The sequence below is a fragment of the Protopterus annectens genome, chromosome 16.part0 (assembly GCF_019279795.1).
Source record: "Protopterus annectens isolate FY-2018-M chromosome 16.part0, PAN1.0, whole genome shotgun sequence".
Lineage (NCBI taxonomy): Eukaryota > Metazoa > Chordata > Ceratodontiformes > Protopteridae > Protopterus > Protopterus annectens.
The window spans coordinates 378,178,014-378,202,299 of NC_056750.1; the positions used below are offsets into that span (position 1 = coordinate 378,178,014).

At 35.3% G+C, this 24,286-nt stretch overlaps 1 long non-coding RNA gene across 1 annotated transcript; it reads right to left on the reverse strand.

Moving 5' to 3' along the window:
• Positions 1-276: 276 nt before the first annotated feature.
• Positions 277-24,286, reverse strand: LOC122790786. Its single transcript, XR_006363036.1, has 3 exons — positions 24,209-24,286; positions 16,593-16,637; positions 277-321 (listed from the first exon to the last, which is right to left on the reverse strand). It is a non-coding gene; the product is annotated as an uncharacterized LOC122790786 (long non-coding RNA).

Genomic DNA, 24,286 nt, shown 5'->3' on the forward strand with positions numbered 1-24,286 from the left:
AATGAGAAAATAATACTTTACAAATTTCACTTCATGCACTGTAAATTGCATCAAACATAGTAGGTACAGTAAATATGAAATCAAACATTTGTTATGCAACACTACAACAAATATTAAGTGAAACATGCTATTATTGAATAATTGTAATTACTTACCTCTCTTTTCCACTAAAGATAAAAAAAAAAAGAAAAGACAGTAATTTATTGAACAAAATGCATTTTAAATAATGGTGAATATCTATGCAATTATCTGTTTATCTGTAAGGAGTATACCCACTCATTTCGTCCTCATTTATAGCCAAATCATCAGTATTCAGTAATGCTGCAATTATACAAAGAATGGAAGTGCAGATTAATTCAACTAATATAGGAAATCATAGTTAAAGAACTACTTGTTCTTTGCAACAGGTTCACATGGCAACCCTGTTGTAGAAGTAGATATATATATATATATATATATATATATATATATATATATATATATATATATATATATATATATATATATATATATATATATCTATATGTATATATATATATATATATATATATATATATATATATATGTGTGTGTGTGTGTGTATATATATATATATATATGGATCTACCTTCATTCCACCAAAACACATTTTATTGAATCCAATCCACATCTCGGAAACATCATTCCATCAAAAGCATGGACTGATGAAATCCTTTTCCCTGTGAAAGGAACCACTTGGCCACCATGGAAAAAACCTAAATGGACCAAATCTAAACTTACCCAAGTGGGGGGCTTCACCCCTCACAACCCCCTTACTTAAGTATACCAGCTCCGAGATCGTGCTACACTGAAGAAAGGGCAAAGTTCACCATGGTGGCCAAGTGGTTCCTTTCATGGTGAAAGGATTTCGGCAGTCCGTGCTTTTGATGGAATGGCTTTTCGGAGAAGTGGAGTTACTCTACTTGGATTCGATGGGTTTTCATGGAAAGAAGGTAGACCCATATGTATATGGGTCTACTTCATATAGTCGACTTACCATTTCTTTGACTTTCATATCATCGAGACGACAATGTCAAAAATTTAAAAACATGAACACTCAGAACATCGTATTTTCTCTCCAGGTAAGTAACCACTTGGCTACCAACAAATAAAATAGAAACATAAAATTAAACCCATCAACGTGTGAATGTCTTTGAGGGTATGTATCATTAATACATTATAAATAAGAGAAGGAGAGATTTTGTCTCCTCTGATATCAAGATAAACTGAAATCCTGGAAGAGAAAGTTATTCAAATGAAATGAAATGAATGATTTCAGACACTTCTGAACTACTGGGCTTCCAAAATGGATGCCATTATTACACCTAGTATTTAAGAGACTGTAAGAAACTCTCATTGACTCTTTTACCTACAGAAAAATAGCATGTCCTATCAAGTAGAGCAACAGCAGTGGAGCTACAGGCTCATGACATACTGGCTGGCATCCTTAATGCTGTGGATGCAGAGCTGATAATGAAGCTCTGGAATAAACAGACATAAGAAGAGTCAAGGAATGTCGACATCATTACTGTCTCTAAGAAGGTAAATAGGTCAGCATGTGAAATTATTGAAGCATCACCTTACTTTCTGTCACATTAAAACTACTCTCTTGTATTTTTATGAGTTATGTTATGTCTTTCAATAAATATATCCTACTAGAATGCGAGTCAGTCTTGTAGGATAACATACATAGAAGAGATTTCCTCACTGACAGGCAGATTCAAGAAAAGTTTCAACAATAACTTCACTATCTTTGCATGACTTTCATTAACCTGGCAAATGTTTGTGACTCCATTAGACATGAAGCCCTGTGGAAGGCACAGGTAAGATCTGGTTTCAGAATACGTTAACCTGACTACATGTACCAAGAGCAGAGATGGGGAGTAATGGCAAGCATGATTACATGTCAACAGTCCTTCGAGCCTGCTAGATAGTGTCATAGAAGAAGCGTCACCCCTTACTGTGTATGTAAGCCATCACATTCACAACCCAATGGCTGCAACACAACTCAGTGTTAAACCATGACACAAGTTTGATGAAGGGATCACTTAAGGCAATTCCAGCCTCAGTATCAAACACTGAAGAACAATAATCCCCATTAAAGTCCGTGGAGACCATCTGTTCATCTGTATATCCCAGAATTCCTTATATAAGCTTCATTTATTACTTCCTTAGTTTGTTCATATGAGGCAGGTTCCTCTAGGCAACACATGAAAACCACAGTTGAAACACTGGGTGTTGGAACGCAAGAATACCATACCAGTCAGCTTCCTATTCCACTTCTTGACTGAATCTGACAACTGCCTTAGCAGCACCAGTGGATACTGGAATGAGACTCTTAGCATCTTTTCTATCATTAAGATGGTTGATGGTTATTCAGTTGGGCAATATATTCAAAAGAATATTCAGTTGGTTAAGTATATCATGTGCACTCTTTATCAAGTGCATGTTATGACAAATGCAGAATGATCGACTTTGTTCTGGAAAGTAGGCAGCAGCTGGAGCATGTTTGACTGTTTGCATGTAGGGTTAAATTGCTCATGTGACTGTCTGCTGATAAAAGTTAAATAAGTGTATAGTATTCATTGTGTGTGTGTGTGTGTGTGTGTGTGTGTGTGTGTGTGTGTGTGTGTGTGTGTGTGAAGGATTTGTGCAGTAGTCATACTGTTAAGGAAAAGGGTTTTGTAAATTAATGTGAAAGTTGGAGCTGGGTTAGGGTTAAAATGCGTTAGTAAGGTAGATGAGGTGAAAGCCCCCATGTCCACCTAACTCGTGTAAGCTAACCCTGCACATTAATTTACAAAACACTATTTATATAAATTTAACTTGAAGGATCTGTTAGGGTTAGGTTTTAATGATCAGAAAGGGAGAGTCTTTTTCCTATTTCTAATTGTTAGTTTGTTGATTTTTTTGAAGTGTGGGTATCAATAGTTTTGTCTTCAATGTTTATACGTTATCCTTGAGGCTTCAATAAGATCATGATAGTCAGAATTCTCCTCAGTGCTTGTTCAAAGACAGATTCATTCAGCGCCTCAATAAGCCTTAAACCAGTAAGTATGTGTCATAGCTATGGCCTTATCTTTCCACTTTTATAACTTACTCTAGTCCTCAACAAATGCCATCCTCCCACTGGTACTGATGTTGAACAGAGAAGGGAAGAATGGTGCTTCAGGTTTGGCCCTCTGTATTCAAAGGCTAAAGTCCCCAAATCATCTGTCATTAACCTCTGGTAAGCTGACAGCTATGCAACTTGTGCCCAGATCAGTAGGAATCTGTAGATGGTGTGACGTCCCTGCACTGGCCCAGTAATCAAGGAGCATCAGTCGTCATCACTGGCAACAGCTAGGGGATGTACACAATGGGGGGATGACAAGTACACACACACAGTAAAGTACAATTTCCCTTAAGAGCACACAGAGATCACTGTCAGTCTGGGGCTGGTTTCTCCCTCTTTCTCCAGATCCCCAATAAGACTTCCCACTGGCACAGATATAGGATTAGGATCTCAGCTGAGATGCCAAGCCAAGACCTCCAGCACCCTCTCTGTCCAACCAGTGCTTTGTCTCCCTGCCCAAGAAGCTGACACACAGACACGTTGAGGTATGATTTATTTACAAACACACACACACACACACACACACACACACACACACACACACCTGGGGAAGGCTGGCACAGGTTTACTAGCTATGGCCCCTTCTGCCCAGACTATAAAGTAGTTATCACTGCCACCAACCCTTCCTTATATCAGCTACTATAAGGCCCTTAAAAAGGGTGTCCAATCCTACTGTGTAATGTTACTTGTATTATCCAAAAGGTAGTCTGACCAAGACTTGTAAGGCTATTTAGGAGTGGCCTGTACAGTGTCACCAAATAGATATGCAAGTACACTAAGAGCTTAAATATGGCTCACAAATATCAGCCACAAAGATAGGTTTAAATATATTTAATAATAAATAATAAAAGAACAAGACAATACTCAGAAAACAAACACAGTTACTTCAGAGTTCAAAATCACAGTTAATATTTTAAAACAACATTGCAGCACAGTCTCAAATACATACAGAAAACATCTAAACTAATCTTTACTATATTCCTAACTGTATCTAAAAGAGATACTATGCCCTAAATCTTACAGAGCAACAAGCAGGCAGAAGTGCAGAAGGTGGTAATGAGTGGATGTTCTTGCTAGGTCCAAGACAAAATACAAAATGCACAGTCTCTTTCTGAGAGAGTTCCCAAATCAGTATCAAACACTAGTGCTGGGCCAGCTTGGATGACATCACTCTTTGTCACCTGACTTCAGTTCCCAGGCTAAACAGAAACTTAACAGAATTTAACATCCCTGTGTGAGAAATACATATCTCTCAGATCTTTGCAGATCCTGGAAGTCATAAAACAATAAAACACTTACAAAACAATGCAGAAGGCACCCTAATTCTAAACATCCTGTCTCCTTGCTGCATTAAAACTAACTTTTATAGCACAATCATATAACACTTTAATTTCAACTTATTTTCTTGAAGTTTTGCAAGTTAACTCTGTATGTTCCAGTTTCTACTATTAAAACATACATTTGTACAGGTATATAGTTTATAAACATTTCTGTTCTTTTCCAGTAGGGTACACTGTGGACACATCCTTGAAGCTTAGTACTGTACAAACCCTGTTCAGCACACACTTCTGTACCAGTAGTTTAATATACACATAACATATAGTTCTGTATAAATCATATCAATATTCACAAATCACATAGAATTATTTACAAAATTCCAGAGACCTGGGCTGGCAGTGTAACAGATGGCACCAGAAAATATACCCCTACAATTTTTACCATGGCCTGCAATGCTCATTGAATTGATTCAATAGCAATAACCCCTCACTGCCATGGTAGCAGTTCGTATGCTTACTTCATGGACTCTGCCATAGATTACTTCATGTGTGCTGGTTATTCTGACTTCCTGCTCAAGTCCATGCAAGTAGATTCCCACAATTCTCTAGTAAGAAACAAGCCATAAAAACAGTGAAATGCCATCCTCTATCTTGACAGCAACATTTCCCTAACTGTGAACACAGTCACTGAGGTTCAGCAGAGGATCCATTAGGCCTTTTTGGAAAGGTGCTTTGCTGCATTCTCACCAGCTACAACCTATAAAATGACACTACAGATGTATAGTCTGGCTATTATGCCTAATCATCTTTATTGCTCTGAAACCAAAATTATCTAAAGAGTTATAGAGAAGTGCCTACACTTATGTCTCTGAAAAAAACTGTGTGCAACAATGGGGAAGACTACTGCTCTAATGTTAGTTTTCTTACTGGGGGTTATATTATCAAGATTTCTGCAATGGTCTTCAGATATCAAATGCATTGGAATGGAAACTATTTAGATGTCTGATTCATCGGGTCTATATTATTTCAGCAAATGCTTAAAATAGCAAATGCTGTTTAATAAAGTCAAAATCCCTAAATCCCAAAGACATGCAATAGCGATTTTTTTCCAGGGGGAAAAAAATCGCTGATCCGTTAAAAAAAAAAATCCAAACACAAAATAAAGTGAGTGGCTGTGCCCCCCACACCCCCTACTTAAAGATACCAACTCCAAGATTGCACTACAGTGGAGAAAATGGCAAAGTCCTGAACACGGCCCAGTGATTTTTTCCCTGGGAAAAAATTGCTGTTCTGTGTGTTTGAGATTTAGGGTTTTCGACTTTATTGGGTCGATTAAACAGCGTTCGCTATTTTAAGAGTTCACTGAAATAATATAGACTCGATTCAGCTGCCTGAACAAATTATACTCCCTCGTCATATAAGGCCAGAGATCACCTGGTAGTGAAATAAGTTGCTACCAACACGAATTGACAGTGTCCACCAAGAAAACAGAAACGCGAGTGGGGCGTGGCTAGGATGTAGACTGGTTGCAAGCATCTTTTCTCAGCTCTGCACTCAAAAGATATTTCTGACAGGAATTTTTAAAAACTAGATATTGTAGACAAACCTATTTTGTTGAATTACTTCTACTAATATCACTAAAAGTCTACAGTGCAAAAAATTTGGCTTTAAACATTATTTTTCCTGTCAAAAACAAGAAGGAAGGTATCTGAACCTACTGAAAATGAGCTTTTCTAAGCATACCACACAGGACCAGATGATGAAAAAGGAGATACAGTCTTTATTAAATGCTATACAAGACTTGTCAGTGAAATTTGACAAAATGAATACCAAACTGGACACTTTTGAGGAGAGATCTACAAAACAAATACACCAACTACAAGAAATAATGACGCAACAGAAGTCTCAAATAGCTGACATAGAGAGATCCTTAAATGATACCGAAGGCAGACTCTCAGAACAAGATCTTCAGCTACATTTTTTATCACAACAAAATGCTTCATTACAAAATAAAATAGAGGATCTAGAGAACAGGTCCAGATGAAATAACCTTCGCATCTATGGGCTACCAGAGAAAACAGAGGGAGATAACATGGTGACTTTCCTTACTACCTGGTTACCAGAAGTTTTAAAATTGCCTGAAGCTCTTTATTATGGAATTGAAAGAGCCCACAGATCCTTAAGAGCTACTTCATCAACCATCAAATCAAAAAATCACCCGAGATCAATAATAGTAAAGTTTTTTTCATCACATGAAAAGGAACTTATTTTAAAAACAGCATGGTCAACTTCTCCAGTTAAATACAAAGACAGCATAATCAGATTTGATAATGATTATTCTGCTGAAGTTATAACTGCAAGAAAAGAATGTCTCCCTCTGATAAAGGAATTGAAAAAAAGACAACTTAAAGTCCACTTGCTGTTCCCTGCAAGAATAAAAATATTTTTTACTGAAGGTCCTAAAACTTTTGACACTCTGCAAGTAATGTAGAAGAAATGGATTTCTCTCAATTTGGGGTGAAGCATCACTTAGAAAAAAATGAATGGAGCACTGCTGACAAGAAGAAGAAGAAACGATAAAAGAAATATGAAAAACATAAACATTATTGTCTTCTATTTGCTCTGTAAGGCAAAACAAGTTCTTTGTAAGCATTCATGCTTTAAACATGTGTCAGTCTTTGAAACAATATAAATACAAGATAAGCAGGACATTTTATAACTAAAGGAAACAACCCTAAAAAAAAGCAAGGTAACATATCTTTCTGTATTACAGTGTAAATACTTACAGTCATGATTTTTCTAACTCTAAATGATGTTTAGATAGTTCATTTATAAATTACCTGCCTTTTACTGCTAGTATATAATATGATGTATTTACACTGACATATTAATGTGGTGTGTTTAAATGAGCATGATTCCTTTTTATATTATTTACACTATGCTGCATGAAATATCTAAACTGATGTATTTAATACACATAATAATATATAAAAACTGATAGTAATAACTGTCAAAAAGTGCCTTGAAAAGTAATTATCTATTCTTTGATGCTAAAAGTGCCTTTTTGACTAACAAACAACTGTTTGGCTTGTATATCTGCCCTTAATGTTAAGAAAACTAATAGAAGTTTAATGAGCTGGTGTTCAGTTTAAAAAAAGCCCTAAAAACTTCACTTGCTTTGTTTTTGTCTTCCCGCCATGGTCACGAGCTGGGAACTCTTATTTTACCACCCCTGAATGAAGGTTCTTCAGTCAGAATCCATTACAGTGTGTTAAACCTTCTAACAGCACAAAATGAAAGTAAACAGTCATGAGTGATGTCAGCACTAAAACAAGACAGTATGGGTGTGGTGTCAGCTCCTAAGCTACTTAAAGTAACCAGCACACTATTTATGAGATGGCAAAGTGCTTTACAGTTTTAACAAATATTAAAAGTACACTGAAGTACCTAATGAATTTAGAAGGTATCAACACATACATGACATTTTATTATATTGTAATATTTGTTATTCATTTTGAATTGTACACATAAACAGCAAACAAAGCTTAAAAAGAAGTATATCACTTGGAAGAAACTGTATGAATAGTTAACACATGCAGACTTTACTATAATCTTTTCTAATAAGATCACCCACGTAAATTACTATAATTTAACTTAATTTTATAAAAGTTTTATATATTTAAGTCCTTGACTGGAACTATATAACATATTTGTAAACACACTGCAGCTAGTGTACTCAACCTTAAGGACAGTAAGTCAATTAAGGTTCATGAATGTAGCTATGTGTTATTAGGCATTTTAAGGGTAAAAAGGAGTTGCTGTTTAATTATCAAGATACTCTGTAAATATTAAATTGTTCAAGTAGCACAATCATTAAGCAGTAATGAGCAAGAAAAAATCTCAGTCTTGCTTATGATATTGTTTTATATATATATATATATATATATATATATATATATATATATATATATATATAGGAAAGAACTGCTGAATTATAAGTATGCTTTTATTAAAGGCAAGTTATATTAATATTGAACAACCTCACTGAAAATGAATGGTTGTGTAGATACACAGTAACTCCCATTATATAACCAAGGCTAAAGAGATTGTCTTGTATGTCTAAATTGATCAGCCTTGAACCTTAGATTGCAAATAGACATGCAACATATTTTACTTATAATACTGAATATATATTATATAACATCACAAACGCTAAAGCCATTGTCAGCTACATCTCATATCAATCAGCATTAAAATATGATTTGAATAGCATAGGCATTTACTAACATATTGCTGTTGGTACCTGATATGCATATAAGTAACAGGTCTAATTTCTGTCTATGAAAGTAAATACCAGGCTGTGTGCATTTGTTAATTATGAAACAAGAGCGTACTATCTATTCTTTTTAATATCCTATAGGTATGTACTTGTTAGAGACACACACATGCTGCAAAGCTGCTAGTTATTGCATATTCATTAGTATATTTCTGACTGCAGTGTTATAAATATATAGTATGAACCACTTGAGTTGAGAATATGTCTCTATATTGGGCATGTTCTCTGTTTGAACGTTGTATATTATCTTTAATATGATATGGAGTACCCTCACTAAATTCAAAGAAGCCACAATAGAAACAAATATTTATTAAAAATGGAGAATAGAAGGATGAAGAGAAAAATGAAGGAAAATGGTTGATGGTCATATAAGGTTATCTTTTCCTGTGTATGTAGAAGAGTTGACAGTAATAAGTACCAAACAATTGTGTTATAGCATATTTAAAGCCTACTTTACTTCTCATATTTTCCAGCCTTACAGTTATAACGCTGCAGATAAATCCTGTAATATCATAAGGAGTATGAGTTGCTATTTGACATATGACATATGTGGTACACTAGCGATGAAATATGCCAGTGGCACTAATAAATATATAGGAATTGCTAAGAAATATAGTCTTAAACTATATAATACCAATGCCAAAAACAAATTAGTAGCATTCATACCACTAAAATATGACATTTGAATTAAAAGAAAACTATAAGATTACTGATAAATGACAATACAAATGTAACGTTATATTCATTGTTACGGATACTTTCTGATTTAATCAACTTGTGGCATGGTTAACTGATGCATATAATGCTTAACATTTTTTTTTTTTATGTATGTATGCATATATGTGTGCATGTATGTATGTGTGTATGTGTATGTATGTATATGTATATATGTGTATATATATATATATATATATATATATATATATATATATATATATATATATATATATATATATATATATATATATATATATATATATATATATAGGTAGACCATTACAATAAATTTGATACCTATGAATGCCACCCACACTATAAGGGAGATAGACAGCAAGCATATTAATTTTAAGATGCATAACCGTTATTGCTGCACAAAAGATATATTAAAATAAAAGATTTTCCTTTACAATTTAAACAAAACCAAATAGTTAAGTATCAAATCTATGTATAGTTGTGTTGCCTTAGTGTTTTATAAAATATTAAAAATAGATAAAGACTGTATTTAAGTAATCTGTAAAGACAGATACACGTATACTTAAAAGATATATAAGATACTTTTCATTATAAAACTACCATATGGCGGGGCCGGGGGAGGATGCTGAAATGCAGACTTAGAGAGATCGCTTGAATGATTAGATCATTCAAGGATGAGATGTTTTTTCTCATGGAGGGGTTTGGTGGTTGTTTATCTTATATTGTTCTCAGTTATGATCTTGTAATTTACTTTTATTGGGTGTCTATAATCTATTGTAATACTGTTGGAAGAAGAAAGAACAAGTCATTCTCTTCATGTACACACATCTACACATTGTTACGAGTATATGAATATGGATAAAAGCAAAGCTAATATAAATCCAATTGCAAAATGTATATCTCTTAATGTAAATGGTTTAAATAATAGCTGCAAAAGGGGAAGTCTTTATAGATATTTAAAGCTATGTGAAGCGCAACTAGTATTTTTACAGGCAACACACCTTACACAGGAAGACATAAATAAAATAAACAATAAAAAATATACAATACTACTAAGTTCCACCTATAATCAGAAGGGAAGGGGAGTAGCAATTCTGTGGAAAAACACTACTTTAATGCCTAAAATCATAAACACGTTCCATGACAACTCAGGAATGTTTTGTCTAGTGACAATATCTATCAATGAAATGATATATACATTAGTGAATATTTATTGGATACCAGGACTAGGTGTTAGAGTGGCCAAACAACACTTAGAAGACATTGTACAATATACCAAAGGCAATTTAATCATAGCTGGAGATTTCAATTGCATTATAAAAGAAACTGACACAAATACTAAAACTACACGTAAGAGATCACCTTTAACAAAGTTGTTATCTGAGTTTGTTGAAACTTTTAATATAGTTGACATAAATGAGTATGCTATCCCAGATTCACTATTCTTTACACATTTTTCCCATAGACATAATACATACTCTAGAATAGATATAGTGTACATAACAAAGGATTTAACCTCTAAATTAAATAAAGTCAAGACAATTTCATGTTCATTTTCGGACCATAACACCATAACGTTTGAGATAGACTTATGTTTCAAGAGAAGGATACCAGTAACAAGAATATCATCTTACATAACAAATCTCAAAGAGTTTAAGGAATTTTATATTAAAGAGACACAAACATTCCTAGATATCAATCTTACAAAAGATGTATCTGAAATATATATATGGGATGCATTGAAAGCATACCTATATGGAAGAGCGGTGGGATGGTATAAAAATAAACAAAAACAGTGGAATAAGGAATTAATGGAATTATAGTCAAAAGTAGATAATTTAAAGCTTGATATTCAAAATGGAAATACCAACTTAATAAAAGAACTAGAAGATATTAATAAAAAATACTCAGAGACACTACACCACAAAACAATGATCAACTTAGAAAAAATTAAACTATGTTACTATTCACTGAACCCTAAAAACCAACGAAGAATAGCAAATAGGGCTAAAAAGATTATTAAAACAAATCAAATCAAGGAAATACATAATAAAGAAACCAAAAATAAAGTATCTGATTTAGAAGGAATATTAGAAGCTTTTAGGCTATTTTTTCATAAACTTAATAATCAAAATGAGAAAACAGAACCACATTCAGCATTGAAAGCTTTTCTCAAAAACAATGTTAAAGTTAGGTTATTAGAGGAGCAGGTACAACTAATAGATAAACAAATAACAATGACAGAACTTAAAGCTGAAGTAAATAAGTTAAAATTAAACAAAGCTCCAGGTATAGATAATATCACCCCAGAAATGTTTAAATTACTATCAAATGAGGCTTTGCTGTTGTTATTGAATGTCTTTACATCAATTAAAAATGGTAAAGACATTCCTCCTTCTTGGAAGTACACATTAATATCACCAATTCTGAAACAAAATAAAGATCCCAGTGAATGTTCATCATACAGACCCATTTCACTTCTTAATATAGATTATAAAATTTTTATGGCAATACATGCTGCTCGAATAAAACAATTACTACCACTTTTGATAGAGGAGGATCAAACAGGTTTTATAAAAGATAGGAACACTTATGACAACATTAAAAGAATTCTTTCCTTAATTGATTATATAAATGTCACAAAAACAAAATGAATGTTATTAGCTTAGACATAAATAGCGCATTTGATTCAGTGAACTGGGATTATCTGTGGTTAGTTTTAGAAGAATATGGCTTCTCAAACAACTTCACTTTGTTAATAAAATCATTATATGAAAAATCATTGGCTTATATAAAACTGGGATCTTGTCTGTCTAAATCTATTAAAATAACTAAGGGCACAAAACAAGGCTGCCCTCTTTCTCCGTTATTGTTTGCTAGTCATTGAACCCTTAGCAAATAATATACGTATGGATAAAAATATTGAAGGAATACAACTAGACAACAGCCTAGAGCTTAAAATTCAACTTTTGCTGATGATATTTTAATTACCTTAAAAATAATAATAGCAGTTTAAAAGCATTATGGGACTCAATTCAAAACTTTCAAAACTTTTCAAGTCTTAAATTTAATGAGAACAAAACAAATGTATTGCTTATAAATACTAATAAAAAAGATCTAAATAAAAAATACCATAAATATATCTCTACCGATAATATAATCAAATACTTGGGAATTATAATAACTAACAACCTAGATACTACAATTGAAACAAATTATAAAGAGACCTTAAATAATATTAAAAATCTAATACAAAAATGGAATAAATTCTTCTTTTCAATGGAAGAAAGGCTTTATATAATTAAAATGATCATATTTCCAAAAATTCTTTATGTCATACAAGCTTGTTCTTTGCCACCAGCTAAATCGCACCTAAAACAATTAAATGATTTAATAGTAAGATTCCTATGGTATCCAAAAAAACCAAGGATAGCTATGAAGTATCATCTAGATGATTGGGATATAGGTGGCATAGGTTTACCAGACATAGAAATATATTTGCATTCATCCATTAATAAAACAATATCATTATGGCTAAATACAAAATATACATCAAAATGGAAGCTAGTTCATGAGAGAATCTGGTTAAAAATCAGGATTTGTAGTAGTAAATAAGTATACAGATTTCATACCAAACAATTTTCTATGGCTGGTGAAGGAATATATGATGATACATAAGAATAAAAATATAAGTTCCAAATACATTACTTATACATTAAAAAATTTCCAAAATCTTATTAATAGCAATCCTGATATTAAAGCATGGTCATTTATTTTATATCCAGTAGCGTACACACAAGGTAATATAATAACATTTAATATGGAAGTAGTCATCATGCTTAAAGAAAAGGGATTAATATATTGGCATCAATTGCTAAACTCTGGAAAACCTCTGACAATAGACCAAATTAAACAGAAATTAAATATGGAAGATAGTTCGTGGTTACATGTACAAGACTTAAGACAGTATATATTAAGCAAACAAGAAACAATGCAACCATCAATAAGACAAAATGTTCCTAACCTTATAGAACATATAATATTACTAACAAATCAACCCATTACTGGAAAGGGATACTTATCATCTATTTATAAAACAAACAAAAAAAATAAAAATGCATAATAATGACAAAATATGGAATTATTATAGATCAGTTAATGGACATGTGCCAAATGACAGAGATAAAAAACTAATTCTTCTCTCTCCAAAGCAGACATCACTTTCATTACATTGGAGACTTTTGACATGGCAATTCATACACAGATCTTATGTAACCCCTCATAAAATGAAACTTATGTTTAATAAAAATATTGGCTGCTGGAGATGTGATTTATCAATAAAAGCAGACTGGCAACATATGTTCTATGAATGCCATTTGATTAAACCATATTGGGATAAAATAAATTATTTTCTGCAAATGGTATTCAATGATAAATTCCAGATTTCCAAATCTATTATTTTGTTTAATGCACCTGTACCCGACTGTGTGCCAAGAACAAAATATATAATCTTATGGACTCTCCTAGCTATTGCAAGGAAGAACATTACATCAAAGTGGAAATCCAAAGCTTCTCCAACTTTTAAGCAATTCATGAATATGGTGTCAGCAGTATCGCAATTGGAAATGAACAATATTAAAGGAAGAACTGAAAGAACTACATCATTATACGTAGCATGGCAAAAAGTAACTGAAATACTGGATAATAATGACTGCAGCAGATTATAATCAGGAAACAATTGTATAGAAAGTCAATTATATGTCAACAATAGACACCCTTGTAAATACTTTATTTTGGTTTTAATGTTTGATATCTGTTTAGAGGTTTTAGCCTACCTTTTTAAATAATTTGTAAATACTTCATTGTCATAAATAACCTGCATTCATGTTTTCTTGTTTTTGGAAATGAATAAAAATATTTAAAAAAAATAAAAAAATAAAACAGAAACGCACATTATGAGTTAGAAGATTCAGACCTCTTAATGATCCCCATAGCATCACAGTCTCCACCAACAGATAATTTGTCTTAAAGATCTACATCTAACTGCTTAATAGAGAAGATTAATTCTATAAGCTGCTTGCTGATGAGCTTCATTCTGTAGTCCTGGGTTTAGTTCCCTCAGTCTTCATCTTCCATTTGCTCACATAGGATCATAGGAAGTTACTAGGCTGTTGGCCCTGAGGCCCTTATAAGCCTAGCCAAGAGTTTAGTCCATGTTTAGATAAGTCAGCACCCAAAGCCCCTGTCCAGCAGGGACACAGATGGAATCCCAGGGTTGCATTTTCTGTTTCCCATCCAGTTATCCAAGTTGCGCTTGAAAAGGGACAATGAGGTACTCTGCTTGATGTGGAGAGGAAGACTGTTCCACAGATGGGGTAGTCTCTGGGACACAAATCTGTCCCACCAAGTCCTAGTGATGTCACAGACCAGGTTGAGGTTGCGTGTGCGGGTTACTCGAGTGGAGTGTGACTTGCGGATATGCAGTAGTCCAATCAAGGCAGGGTCTGAGATTGCTTTGTATGCCAGACAGAGGTCACTTCTGAGGAGTCTGTTTGAAACTGAGTAGAGGGACAGGGCTTTTAGCCTATCTGTGTAGGGTAGATGTTTGAGACCCTGGATTCTTCTGGTAAGGAACCTCTGTGGTCTCTCCAGCTGCTGCATGTGTTTTGTGAGGTACATGCCAAAGGGGGCATTGTACTCAATAATTGGCCTTTTTAGGGAAGACTACAGGGATGTTATGACCTCCTTGTCATTGGATAAGAGCCAGACAGTGCTCCTATGGCATCTCTGAAAAGAGATCTTGTGTCTAGTAGGTTTACTTGGTTAATAAATAAATGAAGCATGAAAAATACCTTGCCTCTGAAAATGAAATGAAAGCATGTACTAAAAAGGGAAAACAATCTCACCACTTGGCTGCTCTACCAGATAAAAAAATGTGGATTTTGTACATTGATTCGTGGGTTCAGTGCTTGATTGCAGGAAGCACCAATTAAGTCCTCTATAGAGTTTAACCTTGAACTAACAAATTGCCACCAATGATGATAGCCCAGGTAGCACACATTGTACCAGTTAAAGATCTTCAAACACTTGTCAATGCTGTGATGACATCATACTTGAGCCTGTTGTAGAACCCCCTACCGGGGGATTCCTGCAGCTGAAACTCTAGAACAGATGGAAAACCTAGAATCATGCCTTTTGCTGTGCAAGTCTTGTCACATTTCTACTCTGTAAATAGAATTGGTTGCTTTTTACCCCTTTAGATTATCTGCAGAGAATACTTATAGCTACAAAAAAGGCATGCTCAGGAACCCATCCCCCTTAACTGAAAGATTATTTTCAAGTTCAGTGAATGTTTTACCAGTCTAAAAGATCAGTGATACAATGCAGAAGACTTTCAGAACCACTGTTAAGACCTATTTATATTATTTATCATTTTCCCACAATGTGTATAGCAACCTGATGTCTGCTGATACTAAATATTTTCATCAACCCTTTAAATATTGAATTACTTTTAATTTTATTTATGTGTTGAACTGGTTGGATATATGCATGCAGCACATAGATTTTATGGTAAAGCACTTTTAATGTTCTGGAAACTGATATTTAGATAAAGCAGTCATATACTTATTCATATCTATAGAGCTGTAGCAAGGAAATCTGGGACCCTTGGCAGTATGCCCATTGTCCATAAATGGTAGTAATAGTAATTGATTAATGCCTGCTTGCAAACTGTCAAATACGTTTAAGAACAGCTCGACAGTTTAAAAACTGTCACCAAACAATTGCCATTTTGATTACTTACAGACTGCTTTTTAAGGTAGTTTAATTGGAAGTTTGACAGTTTCCAACCTATCAACCAATCATGGCTGGTTATCTGACAGCTTGTAAGCGTGATATTGTTTTTTAAACATTTGCTACCCCTATAACTTAGTGCCCAGCCTCATTTGCCTCCACCCTTACTATGACAATGGTACACAGAGAAGTTAATAGTGGGTATACAGATACAGTCTGGGACTGTGACTGGTGTCACACTGAAGCCATGTGCAGGTCTGAAGCCATGCTGAGCAATAGGCAAGATGTGATCAGTTGCATGTTGCATTATGTAGTATAAAGGTAATACACACTTTAAATATCCTACTGGTATCATACATACCTAGAATATTGTCAAGGTCCTCTGTGAGCTCAATATTCAGCTGGTCTGTAAATAAAAATAAAAATAATAAAAAGTGAAGCTGTTAGAACACAGTAACTTTGGAAAAGTCGACCAACCTATTTTAAAGTCACAACTTGGTGTTTACAAAAAGCAGTATTCAACATTGTCTGTAACTTCTTAAGCAAACTATCCCACGGATTCAGTGACAGTGCAATGCTCATTATTACTTCTGTGGATGATACCATAGAAGGCTTTAAAATATGCTGTGCATTACCACTGCTGAAAACAACCTTGAGGAAGACAGCTTAATGATTTATGTAATGGTTAGTGTTGCTGTCTCACAGTGCTAGGTTGTCCTGTTTGGGTCTCAGCTAAGGTGTCTTTATCTGAAATCTGCTTATCCTCCTAGTGTCTTTGTGCTTTTTTTTTTTTTTCACCAGGTGTTCCAGTTGACTACCTGCAAAAAGTAAGTGTAATGTGTGGTGTGTGTGTGTGTGTGTGTGTGTGTGTGTGTGTGTGTGTGTGTGTGTGTGTGTGTGTGTGTGTGTGTGTGTGTGTGTGTGTGTGTGTGTGTGTGTGTGTGTGTGTGTGTGTGTGTGTATGAGTGTGTGTGTGTGTGCGTGTGTGTGTGTGTGTGTGTGCGTGTGTGTGTGTGTGTGTGTGTGTGTGTGTGTGTGTGTGTGTGTGTGTGTGTGTGTGTGTGTGTGTGTGTGTGTGTGTGTATGAGTGTGTGTGTGTGTGTGTGTGTGTGTGTGTGTGTGTGTGTGTGTGTGTGTGTGTGTGTGTGTGTGAGTGTGTGTGTGGCATAATGGGCTGATGCCTAATTTAGGATAATTTGTTTGCCTCACATACAGAGAGTGATGGGATAGGCTACAGTTCAAACGAATACACAATGCTGAAAACTCTGCTGGTGAACACTCGAAGCTCAATTGTTCTCCAGCAGAGTTTTCAGCATTGTGTATTAGTTTGGTTTGTTTGTTGCTCAGTACAGGCTGCAGCTCCCTGCAACCCTAATCTGGATTACACAGGTAATCAGAGAATGAATGACTGAACTAGTACATCTGCAAAAGATCACATGGAAGGGTTGTAATGTTCTGTGCATTACTAACTTTGTTTCTACTGTAAACATTTCTCTGTTGCCAATGGCTATAGTGTTATGTCGTGACAAAGATTAAGGTGGTGAAGATGATGGTGCATGAAGGCATATGTGATATTACAAATGTCCTCAGTACAATACAGCACATTATGGTGCATGCAGAGTATAGAAAATGCCTGTTGATAACTTGTTCCACTATATACAGAAATGCCTTGCATCAGACAAGTATAGCTCTGACCTTTGCTAAGATTAAAGCACACCTCAAGCATTTTCTAGTATATATTTCAAAGGAGATACGAATGATGAGAAAATTAGATTTCTGTTAAAAGAACTAAATTAATAACTCTAGTAAATCACTGACATGAAAACATCATAAATTATGATCAAAAGAGAGCTCTTTCAAATTATTCCACTCTAATTTATATATTGTCATTTAGAAAATAAACTCAAAACCAGAACCATTCATTACTCCTATCATTGTTAAATCAGTGATTCAGACACATTAAAAGACATAATTTGCAGTCACTACAATTGAATTCTACTTCTCTAAATCTGCTCCTGATGTCTTGGACTGTCTTCTCCCCATTCATAACAAGTAATACTTAATTCAAGTCACTCAGTACTCAGATACTAATTCACCCAACCTAACAACAAAGACTAATCTGTATAAGATTCAATTAAATTTCATTCTACTATAACTCCTCTATTTCTTAATTGTATTATTCTTCCTTGGTAGCTAGTTACTATCATCTTCTTGGTTTGCAAATGTTTAAAGAATATAACTCAGGACAAGTGGAATAACTGCCAGTTTTATTTTCTATTAAGAGTAATCACTGTACTGTATTTTTATAGACCCCGATCACATCTTCCTTCCGCAACAATGGCCATTAAACGATCATCCCATTTTTACCTATTCAGTCCGGCCACTGGTATCCAAAGACACTATAAGATGGAGATGACAACCAGGAATAGTGACAGCAATTCAGCAGGGGTTAGGAAATATTTTGGGGTGTTGAATCAAATAGTGGTGTATAAGTGCTTACCAATCCAACAATTAAAACAAAATTAAGCACCCAGGTTGTCAGTCTCAAATCTGTTTATTGCAAAACTGATTTCGTTGCAATAAACAGATTTGAGACTGACAACCTGGGTGCTTAATTTTGTTTTAAATATGTTGGGGTGTTCTTAACATCCCCTTGTCCCACTGGCTGGATATCATGGCATAATGCCTGCTACTTTAAGAAAGCATATGTAGATGATTCTGCAAATCACAGCTAAAGTATTGTGTATTCCATTTTGGTTTTGTACTGCCTGTGACTACTTCCTGCAGGAGCTGTAGTTCTGGGCCTCTCCAAGGTGACACTCCTCTAGTAATGCTCTTTTTTTATTTGTTAATAGTGTAAATGAACCGGTCCTTCTTGGCCCCTTTTCATCCACCACCTCGGCCACAAGACTGAGGGTAAATGCAATACATGTGGACAGTGTAGAGTACCAATCAACTAGCAGGGATAGGGGGGGTGGGAGAAAACATGAAAGCACAAAATAAATCCATGAAGAGATCATGCAAAATCAAAAGTGACAGCAAGAGGAGGTGAGGCCTGAACCATGGACTCTGTTGCTGACAAGCAGAACTAAAAAGCACTAAAGCACCACTTTCTACTAACATAATCCCTTCCTATGATGGACAAGACAGTACTCACTCCTCACTGCTATTCTTCCCTGGTCTACTACGTTACCAGTGTGCTGTATTAACTACATGCCCCCTGTATGTTTTGTCATACCACTAGTGACAGACTGACCCGGCAATTCTCTTCAATGATTTGGTACAAGGGAGTGACTACTATGCAGCTGCCTTTGCACATTCTTTCAGTGTACAGCACATGCAGAGTAACCATATGTGTGTTTCACAGAACTGTTAAATAAAGTAACATTTGTGTTTCTATCACTTTTTGTTGTAAGATTTATGAAAAAACACAACCAAAAGGCCAAGAAGAATCCATGGTATCTTACAAATTGTATGGCTAAGGAGTACATCAAGAATGTGAGGCACAAACCCCAGTACTACTGACAGACTAACAACATCTTCCACTAAGTAGATTTTCTCCACATAAGCCAAGAGAAAGTGTATGATCACCCATCCAGTCATCCTGGCTGGTTTTAAAGGATGCTAGGAAGTACTCTGCTGATAGGTAAGGACAGTCTATTCCAGAAGCAGGGGATACGTTGGGTTACTAGCTGTTATGCCATCTAGTGTTGCTGATGTGATAGTAAAGGTTTAAGTCTACAGTGCAGGTGTTTGCTCTACCACTGGTTCTGCCTAGGTGAAGGAGTTCAAAAAGTGCAGAGTCATTCATAGCACAGAGTGCGAAGCAGAGATCAATCCGCAGGAGTCTGTATGTCACTAAGTAGAGGGACAAGGCTTTTAGACTGTGAGAGTAGCGAAATTTGTTGAGATACATGGGATAACAATGTCTTTGGTCCTTGAAAAATAAGTTGTGCTGCCTGTTTTTACTCTGTGCATGGACTGAAGAAGCCTTGTTGGTGAAAGCGCTTACCTGTTTATGTCTTCTGTCTTTGTTCATTAAACAGTTCTACATTTTTATACCTCTGATTACTCTGTTTTTGTGGTCATACTTGGCCTTGGTCTGCTTTGCTGTTCCTATATTCTACTTGGACTGCTTTTTGGATTTATCTTTACTTATGTTTGCTGGGGCTTTTCCCCTCGGGTCTCCACTGAAAATGGGTTTGTTTGCAAACTCAGTTGGACTAATCTGGTTAACAAATGTGAAATAAATAAATAGGTCCCCAATAACAGGGCCAAATTTAAGTAGAATATTATCTATATGATAAACAGTATTCATGCTAGATTTACAAAAGAAAATTATGCTTCATTTTTTGGTGCTCAGAGTAATTCCATGATTAATATTCCAAGCACTTGTTTTTGTTCAGCCCTTATGGGAGAATTTGAGCACCTGAATGGGATTTAATAACCACTCACTTAGAAATCATCAGCAAACTTGGTTAGCCATAGTCCCTTACTATTGGGTTTTTGTCAGAAAAATATGTACCAATGATGGGGTGACCTAGGAGAGACTCCTGCAGGATGCCACTAGAGTCATTTTTCGGTCTAGAGCAAATATCCCTGACCTCACCAGTATGGGTCCTGTCAGATAACTAATTAGATAGCCAGTCACTGATGTATGGGTTATGGTTAATTTTGAGTTGGAAGAGTCTGTCAATAATGCCAGCACAGGGAATAGTGTCAAAGGCTATATTAAGGTCCTGATAAGCTTTGTGGACTATTTTTTCCTTATCCATGGCCTCAGTAACATTTTCAAAGAACTCAACCAAGTTGAGCAAGCATGATCTGCCATTTGCAAAACCACACCATTGTTTATTAGTTCAGCTATAATATATTCCATAGCCTTGCAAATAATATTGGTAAGACTAATAGACATGTAATTTCCATAATCAGTAGACGGACCACCTTATACCTTATGCCTTACCTTCCATTCTCTACACCTCAGGGGCATGACCAGTGGAAATACTCAGGTTGAAGAACTGATGGAGGGTTTTTGTTAGGTGGGATTTTACACTTATCAAAAGACCCCCAGGAATATTATCAGAACTCATGAATGTAGTATTTTTAATTTTGCAAAGTATCATATAGGACTTGGTCCAAAGTGATCACGGGTAGTGAGGGGTTGTAATGGAGATGCCAGACAGGAGGATGAGTGTAATGAAGTTGGAAGAGAATTTGTGCAGAAGAATATTAGCAATGCCCTTTGGGTCAGAGAAGGAGGCATTTTTGAGGTAAGTTCACCACAGAATTGTTGCCTACTTCTAAGCTTCCTAACATAGCTAAAGAAGGCATTGTCACTGGCTTCTGAAATAGATGCGACCCTAAGTTCATAATTGGCATTACATTTCCTACTTTTAAGTTTGAGATAATTACTTGGATACTTACCAGTAGACTTTTGCATAACAATAGCTGAAGTAGTTTACAGACTATTATCTTCAATAATAAAACAGCAAAAAGGTCAAAAGTTGTTTGGGGTTAGTTAACAGTGGAACACAAAAACAATAAGTGCTTCTCGTGTTAGAATGTCAGGAGAGTAAAACAGCTTGCTGAAGGATAGCTGTCCAACAGGCAAGTATGTAAAAATGTACTTGTGGAAAACAAAATATACACCTTATGGAGGATGTCATCTTCTGAAATAACCTTAGAATAAATTATATTAAGTAAGAGGAAATAGTGGGACAAATCCTCTGTATGGAGAGTATCTGTGATGGTCCCCACAAAAATCAACAGTCAAGGAGTTTTATGCAATAACACTTTGGAATACTTGCTTTATGAAAATTGTTACTGAACTTGCTGTCCTCAGAACTCATGCACTCAACCTATGATTTTAGTTAGTTTCAATTTTATCAACAGGCATCCTGTTCAGCTGTGCAGACCTGTACTACAAAGCATGAATGTAGTGAGCATTAAAGTACTTCACAGGTATTTGGAGGGCACATGTCAAATACCCTGCAGGTATATACTAATGCCTAGAGCACACTTGCACTGTAATGTGTTGCAGCCTACATCTGCAGCATTTCTCTCAAATTTGCAGCACTGTTTAGGGTATTTGTCTGCAGCAGAAAGTGATGCAGCACAAATGAAGACTGCACCTCTGGTCACTTTCAACAATATAGAGAGGTCAAGGCCTGGTTACAGCCCAGTCAACCTGAATTTCATTAGTGATTTGGGCAACTGAAAGAGCTGGCAAGGGAGGGTGGGAAAGACCACTTGGGGAGGATGAAGGAGAAATGGTCCTGGATGCCAGTGAAACCATAAAGCAGCCTTACATCGGCCTAAATGATAGTTCCCTCTGGACACCGCATGCCTTGATGGCCAGTGAAATAACAAATGGGATTTGTTCAGTTGGAAAGAGGCTTGATGGCTGACAGGCAGAGGGACAAAAAAAAAACAGAAAAAAAATTGCATTGCTAACAAAATGGCACATAAAGCATTACTTCACTGCTAATGTTCAAAGCATCATTGTTACATCATGGAAAACACAGAGACTTAAAACTCATACAGTGTTTTAGTCTTCCTTAAAAATGGTCGAGTCTTCTTCAAACCCCACCCCAAGGCTATGTAGGTTACTAAATAACACTTTCCCACAACAATGAATAAAGTATCTCCTTAAAAAAAGTGTCAGGCCATAAAACAATGAAGCCCTAAAAAAGTAATTTGAGCATTGGACAGAGAGCATTCACCTGGGCTGAGAACTGCAATCTATTGCAAGATACTTTCTGAAATGGGACCTATGCTAAACTACAAGGCTTTGAAAGCAAAATGTGAAATTCTGGGCGACATCTATATTATATATCTGCTTTTCCTCTACTAAAGTCAATTTTGCTTAGAACTTGGCTTGCTCAGAACCTTATTTCCTTTTAACTGAGTTTTACTGTTTGTTGGCCACAATCTTAAGAACTGTTACTTATTTCCCTGTTTCTTCAAGTATTTAAATTTTATGACAGATAAAAAGTAACAGATAAAGTGTCTGCAAATTAATATAATTTTATTATATTAAATTTTATTTCGGTACCACACCATGCCAGAAAGGGTTCTTTGGGCCGGTTTACTTAAGCAGTTACCAAATTAATAAATACAATAACTGCAAAGCAGAATATGTGCCTAGTACATCGGGTGTGTGTGTGTGTGTGTGTGTGTGTGTGTGTGTGTGTGTGTGTGTGTGTGTGTGTGTGTATTTATATATATATATATATATATATATATATATATATATACACACACACACACACACACACACACACACACACACACACACACACACACAAACATAGCTTCATCTGTTATACAATCAGTTTTGAAGTTAGCAGTCAAACAAAAATACAGGCCAAAAGTATACTTCATATATAGAGGATCTGATTTCATATACAAACTGTGATGAATTGACAAGCTTTTCTTGTTTGCTGTGTATGTGTTACAGGAGGCATGATGAGGTTATGAGAATGTTGAATGTATCTGTCGCTGACGGAGTGAAGGAAATGAGGGGATGCACAGGTATAACACACCTTATTAGCTGACTGCAGAAAGAAGAATATGAAATTCAACAGCAGAAAGAGTAACCGAAGTCCCTTCCATTAGATGTACATTTATGGAGTTTGGTATCTCACATGCCACATGTAAAGGTGTCACTGAGTACTCACAATCCCACCAACAATCAGCATGATGTGGATGGGATGGTGCTGATTCCTGGAGTGATTAGAGAAAACACTTACACACATGTTAACTAATAATGTGGAATCAGCAGTGCTAGAGGTGGGAGATTCTCTCCCTCCACAAATAAAAGCAGATTCAGCCACATAAATTCCACACAAGTATGATCAGAGGAAATACATACTATGAAAAGTAAATTTAATATGCATGCTGAGATAAATTCCACATATGTATGGGTAGAGGAAATACATACAATCAAAAGTAAATTCAATATGCATGTTGTCTTACCAAGATCTCTTTCGAGTTCAGTGATTTCATTTATGGTGTCATCTACTTCATCAGAACTATCTGCTGCAGATTCTGCTT